This window comes from Euprymna scolopes, chromosome 32 (genome assembly GCF_053919585.1).
Source record: "Euprymna scolopes isolate OS-2025 chromosome 32, ASM5391958v1, whole genome shotgun sequence".
Lineage (NCBI taxonomy): Eukaryota > Metazoa > Mollusca > Cephalopoda > Sepiida > Sepiolidae > Euprymna > Euprymna scolopes.
This window is the reverse complement of record NC_136513.1, coordinates 42,850,105-42,867,435: the sequence shown is the minus strand read 5'-3', so window position 1 is coordinate 42,867,435 and position 17,331 is coordinate 42,850,105.

The window sequence follows — 17,331 nt, the reverse complement described above, 5'->3', positions numbered from 1 at the left end:
GATGAAATTTTTGGTGGCACCTATGTAGGATTTGTTGCATGTTGTGCATCTTAGTGCATATACTAGATTTCTGGAGGTGCAATTTAGATCCTTTTTTATTTTGAATGTTTGTGCTGGGTTTTTGAATGTGTATGTGTTACCTTCTATTATTATGTCACATATTCCACATCGCGGGTTGTTGCATTTTGTAACTCCTTTTGTGATATGTGGGCGAGTTTTGAGGAAGTTAGGATGTGTTTTAAGTTTTTGGGTTGGCGTTTGCTTTTTATTATTTTTGTTGTTTTAAGTATGTTGTTTAGTTTGTCGTTCTGATTGAGGAGGATAAAGTTTTTTGTTATCTTTGTGAATAGTTCTGGGTTGTTTGTGTTGTGTGTAGAGACGTATGCTAAAATTTGTTCTTTGTTGTGTTCTTTTGGGGTTCTTAGTTGGTCTATTGGAATTTTTTCAGCCAGTTCAATACCTTTCTGTATTAGTGGTAGTGGGTATCCTCTTTTCCGCTGTGTTATTTGTAGTTCATTCAGTCTAGTTGAACGGAGGTGTCTGTCTGTTACTATGGTGCAGACTCTACGTTCTAGGGTTCTAGGGAGTAGGGTATTGATTTTAGACAGTTTTTAGGATGGTGGCTTTTGAAGTGGAGGTATTGCTGAGTGTCTGTGGGTTTGTGGCAGATGTCTGTGATTATATTGTTGTTTTTTATTGTTACTAGGATGTCTAGGAAAGGTAGTTCTGTGGGGATTTGTTCTAGTGTGAAGTGTATTTTTGGGTGTAGATTTTGTAGCAAAGTGTGGAGTTCTTTGATATCCCCCCATGAGGTTCTCCAGAGAATAAAGCAGTCGTCTAGGTATCTTTTCCAAGATTTTATGAAGAGTGTTTTTATATTGTGCCCGTACTTTTGCTCTATCCTTTCATAAAGGGTCTCTTCTAAGAAGGCGAGTGTAAGGGTGGCATATGTCGGTGCCATTTTGGTACCCATTGCTGTGCCTAGTATTTGGATGTAGTTGCCTTTATTGAATTTGAAGGAGTTGTTATTGAGGATTATGTCGATGCTATCAATCACGAATTGCTTATTGAAACTGTGTATGTTTGTCAATCCAATATGCGATAGCTTCTTTTCCTAGATTGTGTGGGATATTGCTATGTAGGCTGCTAACGTCGAATGTGGCTAGTATAGTCCCATCGTCTACTGTTTGTGGTAGGGAGCTAAGGAAGTGTGTGTTATCTCTTACAAAACTTCTGACTAGATTGGTGAAGGGCTGTAATAGTATATCTATTAGGTTGCTAAGTCTGCTTGTTGGGCATGATGGTCCTGCTACTATGGGTCTGAATGTGAGGTCGTTGGGTTTGGAGTGCTTATGTATTCCGACTTTTGTATGTTGATGGCATGTCTTACCTGGTTAGATTTGTGTATTTTGGGTAACCCATAGAAGATGTTTGTTTTTGTTGTGAACTTTGTAAGGAAGTCTTTTTCTTTTTTAGTTAATGTACTATTGTATGTTGTGCAGAGTTTTGTTATTTTAGATATGGTTGTGTCGTCTATGTTAGAGCTAATTGGTTTGTAATAATTTTCGTCCCCTAGTGATTCTGAAATTTTTGTTTTATAGAAGTTCTTATTCATTATAACTACTGCACTAACTTTGTCTGCTTCCTTTATAACTAAGTTGTTATTGTGTTGGATTTTTTTAAGTGCTTGATTTTGTTTTGGTGTTAGATTACTGGTGGGTTTTTCTTTTTGTTGGGGGTTGAGGTTCCAGAGTGTTTCAAATAAGGTATTTAGTTCTTTTGTGTTGTTATGTTTGTTGGGGAAGTATGTTGATTTGTTCTTCACTAGAGAGTCGTCTGTTGTGTTATCACTGTCATTAAGTATATCTATGAGTCTAAATTTGCGTTCAAATTCTTTGAGGTCATTCTTTAACTCTGCTATGTTACTTCTGGGAGTTGGGCAGAATTTGAGGCCTAGTTTTAGTACTTCAATTCCGTCCTTTGTAAGCGTCTCTGTAGATAGGTTGATGACTTTAGGTTTTTTGTTGTCTAGTCTGGTGTTGTCATTTTGTGAGGGATTCCTAAAAAATGATTGTGAGGGTCGTTAGTTTCGTTGATTCAGTTAGGAGGTTGGTTTGTCGTATTGTGGGGATGTATGGGTTATGATGGTACCTGGGGTATTCGGATTGGTTGTGTTTGTGTGGGGGTATTTTTGGGGTCGGTTTTGTACTGTGGGGTACTGGGGATGGGTGTTGTAAAGATTGTTTTGTGTTGGGTGGTATCTATAGGGGTGGTTTAGTTCCATTGGGTTGTTACAGTGGGGGTTGTTAAGTAGGGAAATTTTTTGGTGGTTTGTGTGGGTGGTGTGGGGTAAGAGATAGTGGGTTCTTGGCTGAGTTGGGTGACGTGGTTGGTAGTAACTATTTTCGTATTGTTGTGGGAGGTTGTATCTTTTAGTGTTGTCATGTGGTTGTGGGTTGTCGGTTGTTGATATGTTGTTTTTTGGAGCATTTTGGTAGTAGTATTTGTGTTTGTATGGTGTCTGTGTTCTTGTGTGGATGTGTGGTGTTCTATATGGGAGTTTTGGTTGAGTTTGTTGGTGGGGATGGGTGTATGGTATGAATATGTTCCGGTCGTTTCGTTGTGTGTGTTTGGGTCTGTTGTGTGAGTATGTTTGAGAGTGATGTGTGTCTCGTTTCTTACCTTTGTTTTGGAATCTCTCCAGCTGTTGAAATCGGGTATGTTTCGGTTTTTGGTAGGTTTGACTGGTCATGTTCTGTACTTGTTCGTTTTTTTCTTTTTCTGGAAGATTCTTTAGCCAGGTTATCTTCCTTTCGATAATTCTTTTGGATTTTTCCTCCTCCTCTCTGCATTCAGACTCCCAAAGTCCAATAAGGAATTGGTGGGTCTCCTTGGAGCATAGTTTTCTGATGTCGGTGAGTATTTTATCGTCGATTTTGGTGTATTCCTCTGTGAGGTGTATCTTTCTGTCCTCCTGTATGTCGATTTCAGCTTGTAGTTTTGATATGTTTAGGGCTTTTTTAAATTTTTTTCTGCTCCTCTGTGTCTTGTGGTGTATATATATATATATATATATATATATATATATATATATATAGTCTCATGTACGCATTTTGCCAACCTTCACTTGCTCCTTCGTGTGAGAATACAAATAATAGAATAAAGTCGCTAAAACAAGTTGTGCTAATTTATACAAATTTAATTACGATAGCAAAAAATAAAATTAAAATAAAAAGCAATTGAATCGTGTAAGATTCTGTTTTATATCCGCTACAGTCGATTGTCAAGTGTGTTTTTCAGGCTACATACTTTATAAAAAATTAACCTTTGTCGTTGTCTCAATATATATATATATATATATATATATATATATATATATATATATATATATATATATATATATACTTGTTATTTATTCAAAATAACTTTTTCGGTTTCCAATTGACAGTTTTGACATTAGTGACGACACGCGGGGCAGGTGGTGCGTCCTCGTAGTGGAGAAAAACTGTGTCGCTTCTCACTATCGTAGTCGCTCTATCTCTTTATTTTCTCCCATCTCTTTTATTGGCCACAATAACGTGGACTATGCAACATGCATTGTCTTGAAATGGGGGTCAATCTCACTGACCCAATCTCCGGGGGTTCTACGTCCCACATTTTGACCGCTTTGACGTAATCCCTGAACGTCCACATCCAGGCTTCTGACAGACTTTCCTTTGACGTCACACTCGATGATCTGGATTATCTAATCATTTGAACGCTCAATAGCATAACGTTTGGGCCCAGAAAGTAAAAGCTTTACTTATATGATCACCAATCAAATGAAACTATTTTGTTTGGAATATACTTAAATGCCTATTTATTTTTTTACCTTTTCACGTAAACACAAAACCATCATCGCTAATTTAAACCACGAGTTTTATCTAAAGCATCTCCCTAAAATCCTAATTTTCGCTAATTGTCTTCGAAAACTGTCTTCTGTAATATAAGTCTGCCTAAAAATTTCGACAGAGGCGACGGATTTTCACGAGATAGATATTTTGAATCCCAACGTCTCAGACGACAAATATGGAAAAAGTGGCCTAAAACATCAAGTAATTCACTCTCAACTAGGCAGTTTTGTACAAGAAGGGGTCAATTTTTTGCGAGCCATTTTTGCAAGTCATCGCACTGGTTAGATTGATTTTGTCTAATTTTAACGTCGCGAATTTCCGATCGCATCATGGAGTAGCGGTAAGAAGTTAGATTTACTTTCACTTTTTTTCTGCCTTCATGTCACGGGTTCGAGCCTGACTGCCTACTACGTTTTTTTTTGTTTTGTTTTGCTTAACACGCACCTACAAACACCCGGGCAACGCCGGGAACCTAGGCTAGTTATTAATAGAAATCGAAATATTGAATTTCAAGTAAATCAAATCGCATCTACTACATTTTCATGTCGCAACAATGAAAATATTTAAAAATTACGAAAAACGATCAAGTAGAAAATTAATTATTAATGAAAAGAGTTTTGGAAGACAATCAGCGAAAATCAAGTTTTTAGTTATTTCCCTTAGATTAAACCCGTGGTTCAAACAAGCATAAAAAAACATCAATATAAATTTAAAGGGTTCTTATGAAAATAAAATTTTAGTGAAGACTTATAGAATATTTCTTACCTATTTTCAAATAGTTATCAGTACTTAGACCAACACGTTTACTATTCTATCCCGACACTCATGCTAGCAACTTTGTTTGACATATATATATATATATATATATATATATATATATATATATATATATATATATAGATAGATAGATAGATAGATAGATAGATAGATAGAGAGAGAGAGAGAGAGAGAGAGAGAGAGAGCGCGTGAAAGAAAGAAAGAGAAATGAATTTCTGTACAAAACATATCTAAGAACACTGCCAGAAATATAAATTACCTTTGTATGAAATTTGGGTGCTTGTCTATAATGGGCATAAAAAAATTTATTTTTACAAGAAAAATCTGAAAAAATCTTTATAATGTACGTACTTGTCACTGCATGAAGATGTCATATTCCAAAAATCACGGAAATCGATCAAGTAGTTTTTTTTTATTTAAGAAAATCAAATATTATCACACACTTTAGCGAAGAATTGCTTCAGGCCAACTTGTTTGAGACTGATACGCTACTAACGACACCTGTCGGAAATATAGGATTAACAAGGGCAGACAATCGACTTGGCAACAAAAATGGCAAAACGAAAGGAAAAGAAGTCGTTATGTTAATTGATTATTTTGTATTTGAATTATATATAAAAAAAAGTATTTTCGACATTTAAGAAAAAAAGGGGTCTGCCAGTACTATTATTTGTATTATTTAAGATTGTTTTCGATTTTGACCAGAACTAACAAAAACTTGCATAAACCATTATGAAAAAGCAGAATTAATTGAATGACTTTAAAGCGGACATATGCGTCATTCAGGTTGATCAGCCTAAGCTCGCCTCCCGTGAATGTATTCCGAATGGATAGATTGACGACACGAATCACTGCATATTTTTAAATTGGAATCAGAGATCACTATTTTCTTTTATATGTTCGGAATGCTTCCGGGTATTCTGAGTCTCCAGCGAACTAATCCATAGCACTGAGGCAATTTGGAAACTTGTTGCTTTCTTTCTTTTACTAATTGGTCATTATTAAGGTAACTTAAAGGTAAGGGTTAAAGAGATCGTAAGTTGGACGACAGTCGCTACCATGAGAAAATCAGAAATAATGGGTGGAAAAGACAGAAGATTGATTATCCAAGAGGGTTAGGGATAACGGTGAACGAGGAGCGCTTAAAGCTACTGTGTATAAATACCAATAAAGGTTTGCACAAATTTGAAAGATTGACGTCTGGAGTAAAGGTTGCACTAGCTATATTTTAAGAAGTAATGAACGCTTTAATAAGCAGGCGTGAGTTGGCTACGGCCTACCTAGATGATGTTCTTATACCCAGTGATTGTGAACCGGTAAGATTCCGGAAGAAAAAAAATTATTCGATATCAAATGGAAACAAAATATATCGAAAAAACCCCAACAAACAAACAAAAAACAAATGCAACAAATAAAGAAGTGGTTATACGTCAATCCGACTGCCAAGTGTGTATAACATGTGTATAACGTCGAGAGACACATTTTCTCGGTCTTATATTTAGCGAAAGAGTTCATTGTTATCCGTAAGGTGGACACCACAGCATCAATAAAACAACCGAGCAACACAAATCGCATATACATCAAGTATTCAAAATTATTCAAGACTACTGTTTGAATTCAACTTTTTTATGAAATAAAACTTTTATTTCATTCTCACAAAGGAGCAATTTCCCTTACTCTCTATGTCTGCCTAAAGTTGAAAGAAATATCCATAAGCAAAGTTTATTTCCTATTACTACACTGAGGAACACTATACTACGGGGTAGCTTCCCAGCTGACTATAACATTGGTTGGTTTAAAGTTGAATTTTTAGAAATTTCTTATTGAGTTGTCCTCTTAAGTAATCAAATTCTACTAAATTTCCACCAATATCACGGTGTTATCTCACCGACCACCTGACACTTAGTAACTCTTATCCTCTAGTGACATTTCGGCCTAGATAAGTGACCACACTCTATTAAAAAGGATGGTAGAAGACTACAAGGTCAGGATGAGCGATAAAAAACATATGCTAGCTCCTGAATACAAATTGTCGTTGCAAAGTTTTCTTAGGTTAGCAAGTTACTACAATATATTCATCCCAAACCTGCACAATTTGTGATGGACTCTTATCGAGCTATTGAAGAAGAAAAACATCGGATCTGGACGATAGAACGTCACGAGGAATCTTAGAAAATGAAACATATTTTCACTTCTGAATGATTTTTAGCGTATTATAATCCAGATAAAAACAGAACTTGGCAGATACTGATGCCTGTTCACACGGTTTACATTTTTACATAAAATAGACAACGGCCCGCTGAAATGTATCACGCACGCGTCTCTTACATTAGTACCTGCAGAAAAAAATACTCACAAATCAAGAAAGAGGTGTTATTTATGAAGTCATCAAATTTCATCATTTCGTTTATGGAAGACGCTCCTTATCCAGATTTGATAGAGTTCAAAACCGGCTTTGAAAGCCCTTTCCTGCAACCTCTTTCTTACAAAAGAGATCATGTGAGCCTGCCCCTGTTCTGCCGTTATTTTCATAGCAGGTGCTCGACTGAACTCCAATCTATGGTTCCCTCTTTACAAACTTTCACAAAAACACTCGACTAGCTACAATCACTATAAAAGATTTTCATCCCACTCTCTCTGCCTAAATCTAAACGCAGATACCATGAACAAAGCTTCTTTCTTAGAAAGAAATTGTTTTGCTGTCCTGCTTCTCGGTTGATACAACATAGTAGCCTTCAAATCCAATATAAACAAGTTCTTGTTGGGCCGTCTACCCAATTAACACCATTAACGATTATTACACTACCACCTTACATTCATTAACCGTTATCCTCGCGTGGTTCTTGAGCCTTGATAAGCGATGATTTCCAATTGAAAAACAATTTTACAAACCACCCATAAACAACTATTAGTAATGAATAAATTAATGAATCCTAAATTACAATTAAAAACTGAAGTATCTGTGGTCTTAAAAAACAGTCATGCTGACGGATTGTTTAACCTGATATAAAAATATGCTAGACCCCTTGAAGACATAGTGATTGCCTCTGTAGACACTGAAGTTGGAACACCCGAAGAAATAAAAAGCAAAGTGATTGGCCGTAATTCATAAAATAAAACTGGAAATAAAAAAGCCGTTTTCTTATTACTGTTATAATTGCTTCGAGACCACTTAAAAGTCTCTCGCGATCGCCCATCTCGCTCATTGTACACTTTTCCTCTTCGACCCTACGCCGGCCCCAGCCAGCCATGTTTAGCCTTCGCTTTACACGCCCATTTATTTCGACATCCACTTTGTTTCCCGAACTCAGGCCATCTCTAGCCTGCGACTGCACACGTCCATTTGCTTCGACGCGCACTTTGTTTCTCCCCGAGCACGTATTGCATTTTGTTTATCCTTTTCTTCTTCTTCTTCTCGCGCATTCTTCCTAATTTACATATGTTCTTTTTTCGACTACTGCTGCTGCTAATCTCATCGCATGTTGGCCATTCTTCGCTGCTGCTGCTGCTTTCTCACGCGCTCATAAGCACGATGTTGCAGATATACAGCGATGTTTTAGACAAGAAAATGGTAAAATCATTATAATGTTCCTAAAAATGTTTAAAGAGTTTATGTTTTTTCTTCCATATAGATTACAAGAGTCTACTTGTTGCCTCAGGTATAAAGCCCTAATCTGTTTTTTTTTTTAAGAAAATGCCAATGATCATACAATTTGATTATACATTTTGACTTACCCTAGTATAGACTCTCACAAAAACACCCCACTCTCTCTAAGAGTTGATTGTACTTTTATCATTCCCAATTTAATTAAATTATTTGTTTACAAAACAATTCATCGTAATGGGGGACAACGTTTTGAATACATACATATACATATATAAGCTACTATACGGGTTCTACTATGTAATAGCTGTGAATAGTTTAGCAAAATAACTATGAATCATAAACCACAGTCAGTGAACTTTTCGCCAGAGTCTTAATTTAAAAGTCAGTTTTGTTGCTAAATCACAGCCTTTGCATGATGTCAACACATTTTAAATATCTCTCCATGTTCATTCAGTATATTGGCATGAGTCTTTCCATTCTTGAAATGCCTGGAAGATATAATCTATTCCAACGCCCGATCTCGATCAGTTTTGTTTGTATCATTCACTTAGCTCCCACTCCCAATTAGAGACCGATCTGGTTGTTTTCAGATTATCAAGAAAACAATAAGCTATCGACACTCCGCAGCGGGTTGGGAGCGCCTTACTAACCTAAACCAAACCACCTATAAGATTGACACCCTCGCCGAAAACTGACCAACTGTAGTGTAGGAGTCATATTGATTTTATTGAGCCCTTGCATGTGTTCTCTTATCTAATAGTAGTGGACTGTTTCGCAAACTAATACTCAAATGTAAGAAACTAACTAAGAAAGCAACAATTTCAGAGTTAATACTGCTTAGTATCGAACTATAGTGAATTCAAAATATTTTGCCATTCATTTTTAATAGTGTCGTATCATGCGAGAAGTAATGGTCAGGTGGAACGGTTCGTGTATACGTTTTGAAAAGCCCTTAAGAAAGCGGGGAATACATATAATAAAAAGTCATTCAGGAATTACTACAAGTATATAGTATGACACCGAATAACAATGCTCCATCCTCTATGACTTCAGCGGAAGCAATATTTACAAAATCAAAGCGGTTTTTGGTAGATTATTACCAAACCGTGCTAGAAAGTTACTTACGCCTGTAAATATCTTGCACTTCTACAAGACCACCACTCGGCCATGTATGGAGTATTGTTGTCACATTTGGACTGGTGCATCTGCTACTAGTCTCTACACCTGAACAGGGTTCAAAAGAGAGTCGCTAATCTAATAGGCCTCGAACTGTCACCTAGGCTTCAAAGTTTGTCTCATCGATGAAAGGTTGCATCCGTCTGCTTGTTTGACAAGTATTTTAATGGTGGATGCTCTAACGAACTATAAGCCCTTGTACCCTCTCGTCGTAAATACCCTCGACAAACCCGGCAAGCAGCAAAATCTCATCCCTTCAAAGTAGAGATCCCGAGATGCCAGAAAGATAATAGTTTCTTCCTTGGGACTGCTAGACTTTGGAATTCCCTTCTGGGTTCCTGTTTCCCTGACTATACTAATATGCAGAAGCTCAAATGTAATGTAAACAGACATCTTGCCGATCAACTCCCTTCATAGTATTCGTGTAAATCATATCCCAGATAGTTAACCTCTACATCAAAGTGGCACTTTGCCTTGTTTGGGGTGAAAATGCAATAAGAAATTCTGTTTCATTAACTCTTATTCTCAGGTTGTTCTTAGCCTTGATGAGCGTTCCAACAATAGTAAAAAAATATTTTTTGATTTTTGTTATATTTACATGAAAACTTCTGATGTGCACATTATTTGACACTAGCACACGTCTTCATAAAATGTGATAGAAAAAAAATTATGTTCCGCTAGTGTTCCCATTTACTATTTATTATGCATTGTTTGAGGAAATGGAATAGAAACAAGTGATTCATGCATGGTCCCTCGTAAGTGCACAGTGAAAAGGCATAAAAATAAGTTCAGCATTTGTCAACCCCCCCCATTTAGCCCCAAAAGTCCCCAGGAGACGTCAAATCCTGGTGAAAATGAACAAACGGTGCAGTTTTAGGCTTTAACATATGTGAATTTAAGTTCTGAATCATGCAAAAAAAAAAAAAAAATGACTAAGTCCATAGTTCCTCCCCCATTTAGCCCCAAAAGTGCCAAGGCCTTAACATATTTAAATTAAAGTTCAGCACCATGCAAAACTGCTAAACAGACATACACAGAAAATTTTGAACGAATATAGTAAAATAGTTCCCAAATGGAGTGTTTTTATTAGCCCTAACAAAGCCCCTGGGGCACACCTAAAGTTATCGCGAAGTACAGACAAACAAAATTATATAGAAATCAGTTAGTTACAACTTTTCAGAAAGTTTTATAAAAATCTAAGGCATCAATTTTTTTTTTAATAAGCACAAAAGTGTAAATTTTAGCCATTTTAACCCGAAAGGGGGGTGCAACCAGAGTTTTCCCGAAAAATCCGTTCTGTTACTTTTTTTTACTCATATCATGTTTAGTGTTTGTGCAAAATTTCAAAAAAAAATTCAAGGCATAGTTATTGAGAAAAGTGCGGACAGACGAATGGACGAACGGACAATGGTGAATTTACAGGTCCACCTTCTTCTTGTCGTCGGACCAAAAACAAGACACTAGAACGCAACATAAATGTCACAAAGAGATAGTTTTCAATAGTCAGTTAAAATGAATCATATATATATATATATATATATATATATATATATATATATATATATATATATATATATATATATATATACTAGGAGATTCATCTGCAAAGTTTATCGAAAGAAGATGAGAGTACTGGAGATCTGGGGAGACTTATTGTCACTCAGACTACAGAGAAAACCATGTTGTTCTCTAAGAGAAATCTTTGATGATGGCCTGTGCGACTACACCTAGTGAGTGAATAATAATAATAATAATAATAATAATAATAATAATAATAATAATAATAATAATAAGAAGAAGAAGAAGAAGAAGAAGAAGACCCAGGAGAGAGCACTGACTAGATCTCCGCAGGATAAGTGCAAAGAGAACTGGGACCTTGAGGAGGCTTATTGCCACTCAAATTCCAGTGAAGACCGATAGCCGCTGCCAACGAGAAATCAATGGTAATCAGTTGTTTCGATAATGCAAATGTATTTGCAAATACTATCGAAAGAGGTGGAGAGTACTGGGAATCTGGGGAGACTTGTTGTCACTCAGCTTCCAGGGAACATCACAGGCCTGAGATCTTTGATGACCTGTGTGAAAGCTCCTTGTGAGCCAAAAACAACAACCGATTCATCGTAACATCTTCGGTTGTTAAAAGCGTATTTTGCCACAAAAAAATCAGTACATCTAGTAAATCATGTAGGGTTCAAAAAGACTTAAACCTTTGCAATTTAATTTTATGGAAATGATTTATGAGAAATCGATTTCTTTAAAAGAATGACAGCGAATTTTTTTTTTCTCGATCGATAAAGTCAATATTAAACTGGATATCATTAACTCAAAATTAACTTGACTAAACAAATGCAAAATCCATCATCGCTTTTTGTGCACATCAAATAATTTCATTCTTCTTGATTTTACCGGTCGACTTTTATTTGTTCTGAACGAAGAATCGCCATATTGAAAAAAACAAAACAAAAACAAAACAAGCAAAAAAACAAAACAAGATGGCCGAAAAGAAGCACTTATTCCTGTATGTGAATAGGAAGCCTCGTATTAATATTAATGGACGTCGCTCAACTTTGTTGGCGTTGTTGATTAATTGAGAAAAGAAAGAAACACAAAGAAAAATGATTTAGTGCGCACGCGTCGTGAATAAAGTGTTTTGGTTTAATGGCGTAAAGTTCAGAAACTTCATTTGAACTTGCCGCTCGAATTCAATGAAAACTCGATTATTTGTCAAAGGATTGCTTTGAGGTTCTTTATTTTATTTTCTTCTGTTTTTTTTTTCAACACAAAACCTTAAGAGTTGGTTTTGTAACTCATTGTCTATTCGGAGATGTTTTTTTAATACTGTTATTTTTTTTACTCAGAATACAAGGAGAAATGAAAAAAAAATTAAATTTAAAATAAAAGCAAGTAAAAACAATGCTGACTAAATTTGTATTCCTTCTTCTGATTTTGTGCAACGCAAAACATTAACAAAGCTTTGAAGACCATTGTCTACTTCTGGAAAATGTGTATAATTGTTACCCCCAAACAGAGAAAGAATAAAACTTATAAAATTAAAATTAAATAAATAAAATAAAGCACTATCCCCACTAAAAGTAAATATTAAAAGCAACATATCCACATACAAAAAGGACAAAACAAAACAAAAAAAAAACTAAAAAAATAACGCAATTAACAATAGCGCATAATCATCGCTATCAGATCAAATAAATTATAGAATTAATAGAGTTATCTTCCCTTGTTTTCACTTTGGACGCTTTTCGATCGTATGAAGAAATAATATTTTCTATTTTTTTCCGTTTTTTCTTTTTTTTTGTGGTAATTTCAATGGATAACACAAAAGGTGTTATGGTTAGAGTTTTGCAGTTTTTGACGTATTTTCGAACCTAACAGAAAAAGTATTAAAACGCCATAAGATCCAGGACAAATTTGTAGCCATGTAACGTTGCAGTTACAAACAAACGCAGTAAAAATAAATAAATAAATACCCGGGTCGGCATTTTTTTTTCTTTTTTAACAAAAGTTTTTATTGCCGGTTACTTTCCCGTCTCGATACGACTTAAAAAGTATCTTGCTGCCACTTGTTTTTCTTTTCTCCGACCGCATGTCGGCCACAGCCGGTCCATTCCCGTCAACGACCTTTTACGTCCATTTCCTTCGACGTCGCACTCTGCTTCACTGTGGTGTATTTTTTCTCCTTTTTTCCTTTTTCTTCTTGCACACGTTTCCTAATTTGCATATGCGCGTTTATAGGCTACTGCTGCTAATCTTTTTGAAAGCCAACTATACTTCGCTGCTGGTGATATTTTCCCACACTCTCATATGCACCATGTTACAGCTATTCAACTTGTATTCAAATAATTGTTCTTGAAAGAACCCACAGATAATTCAATAACACCGCTCTTACAATTTCTCTGTTCGAAGCTATTTATATAACGGGTGCTCAATGCCGGATTTCATGTGACAAACTGTCACAGATACAAAATTTTTAAATAGAATGTGAACAGTAAGTCACAATGTACACGAGCAAAATAACAAACAAATTTGGATGTGAAAAATGCGGGGTGGAGGCAGGGCGCATGCCTTGGGAAGACAAGACAAGGAAACGATTAGAACCGCGCTCTTTTCTCAACAATCACGATCTTGTCACGGGAGGCAAATATCAAAGTGTATTCAATGTAGGGGAAACCCTTCATACTGTTTGTCACTATCGAGCTCCCCCTCCTTAAGGAGCTGGTCCCCTTTTTCCCTTCCTTACCTTTTCTCTCCACATTATAAAACGGCCTTGTGTTTAATTTGCTCAGTAGGGAAGCAAATAAAATTTTGTAAAATCTCTCTTATTGCCTATAGAACGGCTGACTTTTGGCGTGCCTGTTTGAAGACGAGGGAATTGAATGTTAATGGTGAGGTCTTCCTTCAGTTTTGGTTTGTCTCGAAGTGATTCTACCTTCCTTTCCCCTTTTTATTCTTATGCTTAGCTCATTGCATTAAGCGGCGTTATGCTTAGTTTTCAGCGATTCACATAAAAATTACACATCGTAATATTATGCATTTAATATGATCGATAAATAAACCGGATAAAATACAAAAGAAATATTTGGATTCTTCGGACTACTGTTCTCATATTGAGTGTCATTTTTCACAACGTTTCGGTCGATGTAAGGCCTATCTTGTTGAACTCGGGAATGTTTCTGTCGAACTCGAGAAGGTAGACGGAATTTATTTCACCGGGGTAGCATGCTTTCATTTCTTCAGCGATAACTGGATAGAGGTCATATGCAATTCTACTCTAATAGTTTCTTCCGCAGAACTGCTAGACTTTGGAACTTCCTTCCGGGTTCCTACTTTCCCAACTGTACTGACATGCAGAAGTCCAAATGTTATGTAAACAGACATCTTGCTGCTAAACTCCCTCCATAGTATCCCTGCAACTTATGTCTCCGATAGTAGCCCCCCCTACATCAGAGTGGCACTGTGCCTTGTTTGGAGTGGAAATGGGGGAAAAAATTCGCACTTGTATTTTCCGGGTGCTCACACTGAGAATTGATCCTTCAACAGAATATCACTTTCATAATTGATTTTATCAAGTACTCTAACCACTGCGACACGGGTACTTGACACTCAAGATGAAAACAGTAGTCTGATGAATCCAAATAATAAAAATAATTAATCCTCATCTCAAGAACTCAGAAACGTAAAATACAAAATGATATAACGCTATTTATATACAGGTAAAGGTATTAGTAAGAAAACAAACAAAAGATTTTAATATTTATTTATAGCGGAAGGGCGTCCGGTTTTGCCCGGTCGTAAAATACGCTTAAATATGATATTTTAATTTGTCCAGATTTAGTATATATTATTATAGAGTCGTTATTTCAAAAGGAAAAAAAAAAAAATTTTGAGTGCCATTAGCTAGAATCGAAACCAAAAGCAAAACTGCAACATTCAAAGCTGGTGATGTTACCACCGTACAAACGTGACACACATACGAACAGATAAACAATAAGCTAAGATGAATTTAGAAAATGTATGACGATTTTTTTATTTTTTTACCCATTTTTGATCTCTTAAGAATTATTTTAATTAGCTAAAGACCATAACAGAGCGGTCCATAAAAAAACCCAATCATTTGACGCCCTAGCGCCAGTCTACGACTTTTAGTTTCGGAAGAAATATAGTTTTAAAATATGTTGACAGACAGACAGACACAGTGCCTTTTTATATCAGATAACATAACATCAATATAACAATAGATTTGCATTACAATCCACAGACGTACGAAAAAAGTGTCAAAAGATAAAATCAAATATATACCAAATAAATGTTACCAAAGGCAAGATAACTTTCTCTTCTACATATCTGGAAGAGTTTTTAGTGATTTTACTCACTTTAAATCGTTCATTCGTTTCGAAAATCATAGTGTTTATCAGTATACGTGAAAAAGACAAATGGCGTCGAGCTGACTGTTAAACACGTAGAGTTTAGGTGAATGAGTTAAAACTTAATAATTATACAAAATATTCTTAGAAACCCACCTAATATATGTCACAGTAACGTATATTGGGTGGATTTCTAACAACATTTTGTATAATTTTTTAGTTTTAACTAATTTTCTCAAACATCGCGTATTTTATAGGCATCTCGCCGCCATTTGTCTTTTTAACATATATCAATAAACACTGTATGATTTTCGAAACGAATAAACGTTTTAAAAGGAGTAAAACTATTAAAAAAAAACTTTTCCAGTAAAGTAGAAGTGAAAGTTATCTTGCCTTTGGTAACATTTATTTGCTATATTTATAAATTTTTACCACCTTTTCGCACGTCTTTATATTGTAATACAAACCTCAACAATAGTTTGATCTTCTGTATAATATGAGAGAGAGAGAGAGAGAAAGAGAGAGAGAGAGAGAGATAGAGAGATAGGTTTAACTGATACTCTTAAGGTACGTCCATTATATCTACAGGTTTAGAAATAAAAATACTATTATTTAAACCTAAGCATAACAGACCAATTAAATGCATTTTGAAACAGAATAACGAAAATGGCGCTTCAAACTTGAACATGGCAACAAAACGAAAACGGTGCTTAAAAATACAGCAAAAGAGACCATTAGCGATACAGCTTTAAAGGTATGCTCAGCAAACCAATTAAACCACTATTTCACACAAAAACATAATAGAAAATCAAATCTTCCACTTCCAAACGAAGCGTGACTGAACGACCGATGAACAAAGCTACATATATTAATGCGAGGACACATTAAAAGGAAAGAATAAAAGACCCGCTTGACATGTCGTGGTTGAAAAAAAGAAATGCCGATTTCTTATATGACAACAGGAAACTGGAAAATCTTTAGTTTACATTGACGCAAGAACATTTGATAGAAAAACGAATTGAGTCGGAAAAGCAAATCAAGGGGAAAATAAGAACCAAACTCATATATATATATATATATATATATATATATATATATATATATATATATATATATATATATTCTTGTGTGTGTGGGAGTGTGCAGTATATGTGCAAATATTATTCGCTACATATGTGCATACATGTTTCTGCTGCAAATCATTTTAGAGAAACAGCTTCTTTAGGCCTCATCAGTTGCAGTAGTTAGTCAATACGTAAGTAGAGCCAAATAGCAAGTAATGAAAATATATATGGACATTAAGTTACACAGAATATTTTGCGTTTGATCCACGTAATGATTCCCCAGGTTTATGCATTAGCCGGATAAGTTCCTTACGAGGATGAAATTACGTGTAGCTTAATTACTATATTTTTCTAACTATATATATATATATATATATATATATATATATATATATATATATATACATACATATATATATATATATATATATATATATATATATATATATATATATATAATGTGTGTGTATGTGTGTGTGAGAAGAAAAATATATATTAATATCAACAAATTTATATGTCGCGACACTGGACATGCTAATGGTTCGCAAAAATAGTCAGTTAAAACCAAAAATCCTCGTCATGCGGCTTACGAAATTGTCATAAGATACGCCCAATGACCTTAGATTTCTTATTGTGGCGCAGTAGATAAATGTGTTGAATGTCGACGGTTCTAGGCGAGTATTGTCTTAAGATAGCGGTTTCAATTCATTCCAAGGCCGGCTGGAAGATTAGCTGATCAAAACGTTGTGATACGAAAATAACCATGGAAGGCAGTAGTTACTGAGAATACAGCATTCTTATCTCGTCGGGGTTAACCACCTGACGAAGACCAGTGGCTGGTAGGTCGAAACGTTGAGAAACAACAACTATGAAAATGAGAATAATAGCTCGGAAATAAAGAAACAAATATTTATAAAGAAATCGCAACAGAATCA